We start from the raw sequence: 13,331 nt of genomic DNA on the forward strand, positions 1-13,331 counted from the left end.
TTCTCACCCCCTGCATCTCTGGCCTATACTCCAGCTCTTGTGTGCATAAATAAATAATTTTTTTTTTAAAAAAGGAGTGAAAATAGTAATTTGATATACTTTAGAGGTATTTAAATGCGGCCTGCATTAGAGATATAATATACACAAATTCTCTTAATGACATTCTGCCTTTTTGACTTCTAGGACTCTCTTCCTGTCCTTCAGATCATTCATTTCCACTCAAACACTGGTGCTTTTTAGGATCTGGCTCCCATAAATTATACTTTGCAGGCTCTCCTCAGACATATTCAGCCTCTGTTGTGGTATTAATCATTATCTATAACCTAATGATGCAAAAATCTTCTCTAGTCCTGCTTTCTCTTCTGAGCACTAAGGCTATACAATAGGTTTCTCCTAAGTATTTTAAGCTCATTAGTTTCCCTACATCTACTTCTCCTATTTTCTTTCCTTTTTTTTTTTTTTAAGATTTATTTATTTATGCATACAAGAGCTAGGGTACAGGCCAGAGATGGCCTGAGGATTCACCAGAGACAGAGTGGGGAACAGAACAGGCAGAATGACTGAAATGCACTGCTGAGGGGAGCAGGGGGCAAGGTAGGAGAGGTCTGCTGCACCATGTGGGTACCTCCCTGGCTGGCCAGGGGATCGAACTTGTGCTGCAGAGGTTGCGGATAGCTTCATAGGTTGCATCTTAACCCCTTGCCCTGCCAGGGAGGCCCCTCTCCTTCTATTTTCTAATCTCAGATGATGGCTTCCTGACCCACTGTATCACTGAAGTAAAACCCTTGGAGTCACTTGAGACTCCCCAACCCTGTGTCCCTCACATTCGTGACTACAGCTTATTCTCCATGTTCTGATGATTTTATGCTTAAGTAATTCTCAGTTCGGTTCCCCCCCTCTGCTTCCAACTTCATCCATTGATAAACCTCTTTATCTGGAAAGGGAATGCTCTTGCCAAGAATGTTAAAATACACTCCTAAGTGGTTTCCCATATCCATACATTTGACTTCTCAAATTTATCATTTACCTAAAATGAAAACTGACCACATTACTCGCTTGGGATTCAAGATTCTCCATGACATGGACTCAGCCTATCTTTTCTGCCACTCCCCACCTCATACTCCAGGTTGAATGGTACTGAGTTGTTTTAGTCCCTCCTAACTCGTGTACCTTAAACATGACTTCCCAGTAAAGTCTTCCACAGAACTTTTCTCTAAGATTTCATGCTCTTGATCATTTACCTCTAGTACAACAGCTATCAAAATATATATTATAATGATTTCTTTACATGTTTGTAACTATGGTTGGGAGATTCTTTGATCAAAGGCAATGTCATTTTTTCTCGTGTTAGACTGGTAAGTGAACACATAAATGTTTTATATTTTTAAATAGGATTTTAAATAATAAAATAAGCTCAATATTCTTAGAAGTCTTTATATTAACTAGATGATTATGGAAGACAGAATTTTAAAAATACTGATTACTTTTATTTTAATGAGATAGGTACTTTATTAGTGAAAGAAGGGAGAGAGCTTGTGTGGCTCTAATTTACACGTGAATTCAACCAAAAGAATTTATACTTTTGGGTGGAAAATGATCATTGTTGGAAGCACTTCTCACTGGTTTACTTAATTTACCTCCAGTGACCTACGTTTCAAATATCTTCATAAATGAATAACTGTTATAATATGTGATCAATAAATCTATTACAATATATATAACCTTTCTAATAAATTTATTTATGAAGAAATTTTAATTGAAACTTTTCTGGCTGAGAAAACAGGACTTAGAAATCTGAGTCTTGACAGTCATTAATAAGTATGTGGTTGAGAAACTGTTTGCTTGTATAAGTTGTCTTAGCATACTGGGAGAAATACAAAGTTTCAGAAAAAAGAAATACTCCACCTAGTCTAAATTTCTCTATATTCAGGAAGTACTCAAACTTTGCTCTGTCAAGCCCACTTAATATGGAAACCTTTTTGTTACAAATATGTGGAAATACTAGAGAAAAAGTAATACAGAATAGGGACATGTAAGCAAAAAAGAAAAACCAGGAAATTTGAGGCCCTGTGTAATGCTAATAATGTTGTAGCCAGAAATGAGTACACAACAGCATGGGGGCTTTATGTTTTAGCTATAGTGCTTGTAATTCGGCACTTAAGAAATGTAACATGATAAAAAGTTACCCATGGGAACTCCTTTCACCTCCTTTTATAGCATTCATTCAATTGATTGTCTAACAGTGTGACAAATACTATGATGAAAAATTACTAGAAGAGTTCCTTGCCACCAAGGAGCTCCAAGGACTTCAAAGGAGTCTAGTGGACTGAGATTTCATCCAGTAAGACATATTACTGATAGTCACTTACCCATAAAGACTGATACAACTTAAACATGAGAATGGAATTTCATGTAAATATAAGCAAGCAAATCTTTAAGATATAACTTCTATCATGACAACTATATTTATAGATAATACTTAAAGGAAATTTATCTGCCTATAATGTTTTATTTTGTTCTATTATAACGAAGTACCAGGGACTAGGTGGCTTATAAAAACAAAAATTGATTATTCCCTGTTTTTGAACCTGAAAAGACTAAGATCTTTAAAGTATCAGATTTAGTGCAGAGTGCCCAAGGCTGAAGTACTGTCTCTAAAATGTCATCAAAGAACTAAATTCATCCTCTTTCTATTCTAACAGCCTTAGAGATAATTTTGACCTTCATGGTTTCATGACAGCTGCTGTTCTTCCAGGCATCATAACCATGTTCCAAGCAGGAAGAATGGGAATAAGCAAAACAACAAGAAATATCTTAGTCCCCAGAAATTTCCATTTACATAACTTAGGCCAAAATTGAGTTACATAGCTTTTCTTTCAAGGCTGAGACTTGAACATATTCATTTCCTAGCCTTAGAAGTAGAGAAAATGAGAAGAGGGTTCAAAAAGGTGTCTAAAGAGCCATCCAAGGCATTGACTAAGGAAGTTATTGTATATTTACTTTGGAAACTATGAAAACCATAGGAATGTTTCTATGTCTTTGTGCATATGACTCACTCCCTTACTCTGTTAATGAAAGGTCTAAGACAATAATTTGGGGTTCTTGCTAATTTGCTTGGTTACTTCAGGCAGGAAATGATGGATGCAACCTTTTGACGTGGCACCTTTGGGGCATATTACAGCTCACTATGGACCAAAAAAGAGTAGTATCCTCAACCAGCATGGTGCACACACAAAAAAGAGTCCTTTGGAAAAAGAAAAGACCATATAGGGCAGCAGAAGGACTATTTTCCTAGGGTATTTCCAGTAGAGGTGAGTGAGCTTTCAGAATTCTGAATTGAAACTTCACAGCTACCCCTCTAGGGATGATGAAAGATGTAACTATTATCTGTACTTAGACCCCAGGAAGTCTTCAAATTATTCTAAATTAGTCCTCAAGGCTCTTGAATATGTCATTCGAACTGGGGAGGTTTTAGTAGAATTCTATCATCTTATCATTGGAAGGGATCTTTAGAATTCACTTAAGCTGCCCATACTTTCAAAATGTCTGAAATGGAAGCCCAGGAAATTAAGTCATTTGCACTGGGACACCCAGTGAGGATCAATTTGATCCTCTTTTTTTTAATTTTATCAGTTGGAAAAAGTAGGAACACAGCATTTTGCCAGAGCACTATGTGCTTCCTGGCTACCACACTTAACTACAAGTATTTGTTGAGTATCCTTCACCTCTACACTGTGAACTCTTCTGCAGATAGGAAATATGTCTGTCTCATTAAATATAGTATTTCTGGGCCTCCCTGGTGGCGCAAGGGGGTAAGCACAGCACTATGAAGCTATCTACAGCGTCTGCAGCACGAGTTTGATCCCTGGCCGGCCAGGGAGCTTACCCACATGGCAGAGCAGACCTCTCTTGTCTCACCCTCTGCTCCCCTCAGCAGTATATTTCAGTCAGTCTGCCTGTTCTGTTCCCCACTCTGTCTCTGGTGAATCTTCTCTCTGCCCACACCACTGGCCTGTACTCCAGTTCTTGTAGACATAAATAAATAAATCTTTAAAATATATAGTATTTCTGAGGCCCACTATAATTTTAGGGATAAAGAAGGCACTCAATATGTTTTCATGGAAAGAATAAATGAAGACTAGATGGTCCAAAGGGTGCTAAGCAAAATTTCAAGGTTGTTGTTATTCAAATTGCTAGCAGAAATTGGGCAAAGGAGGCAATTTGTATTGGGCTAGGAAAAATTTTCCTACATATTCCATTCCTTTCCCTCTTATCACCCACTTTCTCAGGACTAAGGAACATTTAAATTCTTGTTTGTGTATCTGTGAGTGAAGGGAAATTTAGCTCTTCATTCAAATGTTCTATTACCTAAAAAGATATTGGTTACTTGAGGATGATACATAGAGAAATTCTGGGTGAAATTTAGTCAAACATTTTAAATTCATAGTGAAAGTGATTATAATAGTATCTGTCATGGAAAATCCTAGGGAATTGTCACTGAGCTGTCTTGGTGATAAGGGATATGTAACTAGAATTACCACATAGTTTCTTGAATACTGTATACCCAGCTGTAGCCAGTAATGAAAATACCTTATTTTATTTTCACCATATCCTTGGGGTCTATTGTTTTGAAACTGACTTACTTTTGGGAGATGGTCTAAGTGTGATAAAAAGTACAGAGTTAATTGGTCTGTCTAATATCATTCTAGAGATGCTGATCAGATAGCCGGGGACTGGAGAAAACCCTTCAGTTGTAAATTGCTTAATCAGCAAGGCATGAGCGTAGTTGGAAATCTTTCAGTTATTGGTTTCAAGGTAAGAATGCATTGTAGAAAAAGGAATCACTTATTGTTATTCCTAAATCTATTTATAAACCATTCTATTCACTGTAGAATGAGACACCATGGGATTAGGAGTGATACAGATTTTGAAAGACCAGAATGCTTATTTCAGTAACTCTTGAGAACAGATAATACTCTCTCCAGTGGTTAGAGAAAAAAAGGTTTGAATCTTCTTAAAGGCTATAGTTTCTACCACTTAAAGAGATTATCCTACAAATTGAATATTATTTTCTGTTTCCTGTTAAGTCTAAACAAATGACTCTTAGCATTACGCTGATCACCCTAACCATAACTTTTTCTTGTTATCACTCATTTAAAAATATTGATGATTCTCAACTGCTCAATATTATATGTCTTATCTTGCCAAATAGTTTATGCTCTACAATTTATAATCATTTCTTTGAGTGTTTTTAGCTTGATATCAATAATTCTTCATTAACTTAATCCACAAATATGTGATACACATAAAAAATAACTAAAAATATTAATTTGTGTGATTTTCCCCCTTCTATCCTGTAACCTTTCATTGAATATTTTTTTAAAAATCAAAAAAAATTTACAATTAAAAAAATTCTTCCTGAGTCCCTTTAGTTAAAAACATATCATTTACCCCCATTAACATTATGAGATTTTACAATGAGTTTTCCATGAACTGATATCTTGAGAACTCTTGGGCATTGTAACCATAGTTTGTAAGCTGAGTTAGGTTTGCTGCTCCTTTTCTCCGTCCTTCTGACTCCTTTGCCCTAGTAAACTTTAATGACTACATCATTGACTTAATATTATTTCCAAAAGAATTCCTCTTGATAAATTATAATAGGTGCTCAGTTATTGTCAGTTACTACTGGCTAAATAAGAAATTTACTTCAGAAGGAGTTTTAAAAAGTCACCATTTAAATAAAAATACACTCAGACTGAATTCTAGTAATAATCATTGATCTAGTCAGCTGGGGTTGCTGTTGTAATATGCTGTAGACTAGTGGCTTATAAGCAATAGAAATTGATTTCTCCCAGGTCTGTAGGAAGGAAAGTCCAAGATCAAAGGAACCTGCGGATTCTGTGTTGGATGAGAGTTGGCTTTCTGGTTAAAATTCAATGTATGAAATTGGGGGAAATAAATGTTCATATCATAGCAGTGATCCTCACTTTCCCCAGATTTTATCTAAAGGCAAATAACCTCATTGAGAAGGAAATACATCAAATTTCCTCAATCACATGCAGATTCTGCATTAACTGCAATTATCAATATATATAATTATATATAAAGATATATATGCATGTGAAGATATGTTATATATGTATGTATAGTTGAATATATCACAACCAATCATGTGAAAATATTATTTTTATTTTTTTAAAGATTTATTTATTTATTTGTTTGTTTGTTTATTTATTTATTTATACAAGCACTGGGTACAATCAGAAGCACGGGAGGGTGAGAAAATTCACCAGAGCCAGAGCGGGGAGCAGAGCAGGCAGAAGGACCAAAGTACACTGCTGAGGGGAGCAGCGGGTGGCAGGAGAGGTCTGCTCGCCATGTGGGACCCTCCTCTGGTGGCCGGGGAGCAGCCAGGGATCGAACAGGCGCTGCAGAGGCTGCGGGCAACTTCGCAGCCCAGCGCTCAACCACTGCGCCACCGGGGAGGCCCTGAAAATATTACTTTTCCTTCTTTACAATTGAGAAAATGAAACTGTAGAAAATCTGAGTAACTTGACCACAGTAACATTGCAAATAGGTTGCAGAATTGGCATTTCAATGCAAATAGTGGTCTGTATATCCAATATCTGCTTATTCAATGAATATTTATTAAGCATGTACAAAGGACATCATGGCAAACCATGCTTTGGGTGAAAGAAGAGTGGTTTTTCCACTGGGAAATTTTTTTAATGAAAAAATGCCCTCTTTTACAGAATAAAATCAGTAACTGAATGGAACAAAAGCTATTGCATTGTTTTTTCCTAATTCAAGCTTATTGTCCTTGAGCACAGCAATGGCCAGGTCTCAGGGACTGTGTGAGCAGATGGGGCTCAGGCAGGACAGCACTTATTCCTCTAGTGCTAGCACAAGGGCTCCCAGCCCATGCCCCTTCCCTCTCCCTGTCTCCCCCTCCTCCCTGCAAAACTTCTAAGGTAGAAAAAAAAAAAAAAAAAAAAAAAACCTTTATCAGATCTGGGCCTCCCCGGTGTCGCAGCGGTTGAGCGCTGGGTTGCGAAGCTGCCCGCAGCCTCTGCAGCGCCTGTTCGATCCCCGGCTGCTCCCCGGCCACCAGAGGAGGGTCCCACATGGCGTGCAGACCTCTCCTGCCTCCCGCTGCTCCCCTCAGCAGTGTACTTCGGTCCTTCTGCCTGCTCTGCTCCCCGCTCTGGCTCTGGTGAATTCTCTCACCCTCCCACTCTTCTGACTGTACCCAGTGCTTGTATAAATAATAAAAAGTCCCAAGTGGAAAGACTTCTTACACAAGAAAGGCTAATTAGGTTGCAGATAATTAAGCAGTATTACAAGCTCAGGAGGAACATTTTCTTTTTTTCCCCCTGCTTATTAGTTTACTGCTGATGCACCAGGGAAGGGCCCTTAGAAACACTGTGACAGTGCTGTCACTTCCCCACCTCAACTGCATTATCTTCAGCTAAAATAATCTTTGTTGTGGTTGTCATTATTTGTCTTCTCCACTGAGAACAGAAACACCCTGGGCCTTGTCTGTCTCAGTTAGCACTCAGTGTATTCCACGCCTAGACCTGGGCCTGATGTGCAATAGACAATACATTTATTCAACAAATAGGGATGATGCATGAATGAGTGAGTGAAGGAAAAAGGAAAAAATGCTCTATTTTAACAAAACTTTTATGAAGTTAAAAATTCTATCCTCTAAAAAGGAATTACCCCATTCATTTCACCAAACTATAATTTTTTCCTCATTTCATTTCTCTGACTCTTCTATGTCATTTAGCAAAGTGAGGATGTCAAGAGATATATGACCTTATTTTACACATTGATAGGTATTTCAAACATTTATGGCTGTGTAACAAACATCCCAAGGAGTTGAGCTAACATCATCAAATATTTATCAATTCTGTTCTTGCATTTTGGGCCAAACAGTGCTTTTGCCCACATGGTGACTACTAACGCTGCAATGTCTAAGATTGCTTCTTTATTCACTCACACCCATCATGTGAGGGCTGGAAATCTGAAATGCAGGCAGTATGCTGTCTCTCTCTCCAAATTAGTTTGGTCGTCATTATAGTGAGGTTTTCTCTGAGTAGTTGAATTTCTTACATTGCTCCCTCCCAAGAGAGAGAAGCAGAGGATTCCAGTCCTCATGGAGGCTTTATCAAGAGTTAGCGGAGTCATATCCAAAGCATCCTATTGGTCTAAGTTACAGGTCTCAGCTAAATTTATGGGGAAGAGAAATAGGTTTAATCTTTTGGCATGAAGGGTGGCACGCCTATGTCAGGAGGGAGGCATCGGTAGGTTCTCGTTGGAGAAAAAAAGCAGTAACTCTTCTAGAGTTGCCTGTCTGACTACCTTGGAAATGCTGTCATTATATACCAATATGTGCCAGCAGGGAGGATGGGCAAAGCAGTGTGTGAGGTGGGCGGATGGTGCATCCTCCTTGCTCTGATTTGAGGCTGCTGGCATTTGAGATTTCTTCATAGCTTTGGTGTAGCAACAGCTCCAGCCAAGTCATGACTTTCAGACACTTACCTATCTGTCCTAAAATATGACTAATTACCATTATAATGATTATTCAGCTTTATTAAACACCTGTCTTCTGCAAAATCAAATGAGATTCATAAAGATTTCCTCATTAATCATCATAGCATCCCTGTTGAGAGTTAGAAGAAAGTAAGTGTATCCTCATTTTGGAAATGAGGAAGGTGCAACAAAATGAAACTAGGAAAGTTAACTAAGACCACTTGCGTGGTCACCTGGAACAAAGGGATGAGGCTGTGCATGTGTGTGTGTGTGTGTGTGTGTGTGTGTGTGTGTGAGAGAGAGAGAGAGAGAGAGAGAGAGAGAGAGAGAGAGAGAGAGAGAATGATAGAGCCAAAGAGGCAAGAAAAAAGATTTTCTGGGAAAAAAGGGAAAAAGAGTCATCAAACTTATTTTACTTTTCTCTTCCAATGGTACTTGGCAATCTCTTAAGTATCTCAGCAACAAATTTCTAGTATAATCAAAGACTGACAAATCAAATCAAAGACCCCACAAATCATTGTAAGGAGATCTAATCTGAACCTGATTCAAATTTATTTTGCTTCTTTCTACTTTTTGTCTCTGGACGAGATGTCAGCCCTCGTGCATTGATAGGTATAAATTTCAAAGGTGGTTGTGGAGATGCAAATGAAGAGACATATAGCACCTATTGTATAAGTAGCTCATATGGACACCCAGAAAATGGGAATTATAAATTCTTTGGTCTCAGGGTTATTCGTATGTTAATTGACATAAAGAGGATTTTTTAAGTCTTCTCTCTTTGTATTTAGTGATTTAAAAAATCAACAGAATTGATTAATAGTTACTTGGTCTGCAAATAATTAAATTGTGTTGAGTTTGTAAATTTGGACCTAAGTCTATGACCTCCCACCAGTCACTTAGTGTCTTTGGGCGTTAGGATCCTCAGCTGTATCTTGATGAAGCTGGATAAGATCATCTCTAAGATTTTTGCTTCGCTGACATCCTCCGTTTGTTGGAAGGATGGTCTTTTAATTCCTTACTCAATCCATTGTTTGTGACCATTTGCCCTCTAGTGGCAAGAATCAATCAAGGACAATATTCTTCTGAGAAAAAGTTTTGTAGTTTCAAGTCCACAATCTCAACAAATTGATAAATATTTTAACTAATGCTTAGACTTGTTCCATTATGATGTTAGTTTTATGTGTTTATAAAATTACCCTCCCCCAGATTAGCAGTTTATGACAATAAACATTTGTACAGTTTCTAAAGGTCAGGAATTCTTGAGCAGTTTAGCTGTGTGTTTCTACTCAGGGTCTCTTTTAGGATTCTGGAATGAAGAAATAAGTCAGAACTGCAATCTGAACCTGAATAGACTGGAGAATGAGACCCCAAACTCCCACAGGGCAATTGACTTTTGGGGTGGGGGGAGAGCACATGAATGTTTCTATGACACTTTTGAGGTCTGAGAGCCACTTTCTAGAAATGTAGAACATGGACTGTCTTTTCACTTATTACTTTGAGCTTCTGTTGTCACATGCAGTCAGAAGAATCTTGAGAACTAGACCTTTAAATAAGTACTAAAGCATACTAAAATGCTGGTTGTAGAAGGCCTGTGCTCATTTATTAAGGTAAATGAGCCCTTTGATCCCTGCCTCTCCTGGGGACCTCTTAGAACTGGGGACTCTAATGATCATAAGATCTGATCCAGGAAAAATAAGGGGAATGGATGCTGGACACAGGGGCAAATTGAAGATGCAATGTTATCATCTAATATCATGTGATAACTTGTTTAGTTATAAGCCCATCAAATCCTTAAAATAATCTAAAAAATTCATTTCATTGAGGGTCATCTGTTGTTACCATTTTCTGAAGGATGGGAGAATCATATATTTAACAAATGACTAGAAATCTATTCTTGGAAAAAGTTCAAATATTCTCCCCAGTGTCATGTAAACAAGTAAAAGAATGTGGTTGGCTTGCTCTATTTGCATAAAATAATAATTCTCTGCAGTATCAATACATTTCACATGCCACTGATTAAATCTTGAATATTCATGTATGCATTAAAAAGCCTTCTGTTGCTATGGTGGAACCTAATATAAAATGTGTTCCAGCTTTCCTTTAGGGAGAATAACTAAAAATTAAATCAAAGCTGTTGCTTATCAATAAGAACAATAAGGAAGAAAAAAAGGAAAGATTGTCTTGAAAATAGTAGGTGAGGCAAGATTAGATTCCCAGTGAAATGTTAATGTTTCGTGGGTCTAAGACCTGGAGAGACTAATTTTCAGGCAGTAATGAGCAGTTAGACAGCAAGCATCCACTATATGTGTACGTCACATTGTTTGTTCAGGTAATGAGACAACAGAATTCTGGAATGACAGAATTCTGGGCAATGGAGCAGGATTGCCCACTGAGGAGTACAGAAATGTTATGAACAGACATCTGGAAATGTTGACAAGCTCTGCCCTAGGTGTTTAAGTAAAAGAGTGGAAAGTAACTTTCCACCAGATTAGGAGCAAAGCCCTACCCGTCCTTTGGAGTAGAATCACAGAAATTAAGAATACCAATGATCTGAATTTTTCAACCTGGGTGCTATTGACAATTTTGGGCTGGATAATTTTTTGCTGTCAAGGGTTGAAAATTCTTGGGCCTTCCCTAGACCTACTGAATTATAAACTGAATGTGGGGCCATCCCTTCGAGTGATTGTGAGGTTGGCCAAAGTTTGAGAATCAGAATTCTAACTTGCATTTTGCAGTGAAAGAAAACAGATGTTGGTTTAGTTCCTACCCGACATCACTAGCTGGTAGCAGCCAAAGTCACACACTGTGGCTCCTTGTTCAGTTTGCTAAGACAGGCCTTGCAGGAAGAGGTGGACATCGTGTAATGTTATTTCCTCCCAGCACCCACCTCTGTAATGAAACCCACACATGAAACATTCAGTTGCACAGCAGAAAAAAAAGTCCAAGACTGAATTTGTTTCTCAAATGTGGTTTCTCTCTTAGATTTCCAGATTTCCTAGCTGTTCATACAGAGTGCTCCACTTTTTATTGACATTATTTTTGTAAACCTAGGCTACTCTCCCAGCCAGATTTGTGCCAGGAAACTGCAGAGATAGCACTTTTTTCTTTCCCCTTTTAGTGTTATTTGTGCACTTTCTGGAAATAGTCTAGCAGCTCTGGGTACACGTTTATGTCCAGATTTCCAAGGATGTTAAAATAAAGTAACTTGTGACTTACTTATAATTGTATTGTTATTTAAATTACCATTCTTTGAAATCACAGTCAATATTTTGGTGACCATTTTGTCATAGATTTACTTCTGTGCGCACACACAGAAGTTGAATATAATCAGGGTCACATGCATGCTATTTTATCATGGGAAATTTTTTTTTTTTAGTCCTTTGAACTTCTTTCCTCTTCTTCTCTAATCACCTTCATCCCTAAGTTAGTCAACCGTATAAAATTTAATATGTACCATTCCCAGTTATTTTTCCAACACATAACACACCCCCCCACACACTATTTATTACATTAGCACATAAAACAGAATCAAGTATTTAGAACAGTACCTGAAGCATTGCATATGCTCAAGTATTTTTAAATGAATGATTTTAAATGGTTTGCTTTATAAAAATCACACACATAATTATTCTATATTTCTAATTCTGGCTTCTATCACTCAATGTCTCTAGGTAATCTTACCTCTCATCTTGTAGATTTAATTAATTCTTATGAATATTTGCAATCCCATGGTTGAAAGTAACATCAATTTATTTAACCACACTCTAAATTGATAATCAAAATGCTTTTATTTTTTGCCACCATAAAGAAATAATAATTAACACCTATTGAGTATTTACCATATGTGAAGCAATTTTTCATGCATATATAAAGATAACAAGTTAAGGTTATTTTCCCTCTGTAGGGGCAAGAAGACCACAGTGCAGGTTTTCTGATCCCATGCAGACCAGGTAAAGGAGGAGTCAAAGTCCTCAGTAGTTTTTGCAGGTTTTTTATTGGGGTTCACCAGGCATATGGCAGGCAGGGGTACTGGGGGGCCGGGAGGCTGACAGGCCTCCCAGCCCCCAACAAGTCTTCACTCTATCTGGGCTCTCTGGCCTTCTCTCTCTCTCGGCTTCTGCTGCTTCTTTCTCAGCTTTTCCTTTGGCTTCTGTTCTTCTTGGCTTCTACTGGCGTCCCCGTGCGCCGCCCTTAAAAGCACACTCTTAGCCCAGGTGGATCTCATTTACCTATGCCCACACCCTACACCAGGTGGCCGCCATCAGCCATGCATTCAGGACCGCAAGGATCCATCATCAATCCTGACGGCGGGAGGGCAGAAAAGCCTGACATTTTTCCTTACTCTACACCCTCATATAGGAAACTGAGGAGGAGTAAGAAATGTACTAAGGGCTACATAGCCAATAGGTGACGAGCTAGTCAGTGTGTCACAGAAGAAATTTCACTGAACTACTTTCATACAAGGCAGTAATCTAATACAATTGTTCACACATCCTAATGGAATGCTTTTTTTTTTTTTTTTTTTTTAACTAGTTGACAGTTTCCCAGTAATGGAATAACAGTAGAAAAATATGTATATATTTTATATTGATAGCTTTGCAAAAAGGCACAAGTACAAAAATGCTCTTTTCTCCAGCAAGTTATCAAAATTTTAAAATTATATTATTCCTTTTCTGTCAACCTCATGAGTGAGAAGTGATATTGTGATATTTCATTGACACACACACACACACACACACACACACACACTTTTCTGAGGTTGAGCATCATATATTTATCAGCAATTTGGGCCTGTT

Source organism: Talpa europaea (assembly GCF_964194135.1).
Source record: "Talpa europaea genome assembly, chromosome: 15".
In the NCBI taxonomy this organism is placed as follows: Eukaryota; Metazoa; Chordata; class Mammalia; order Eulipotyphla; family Talpidae; genus Talpa; species Talpa europaea.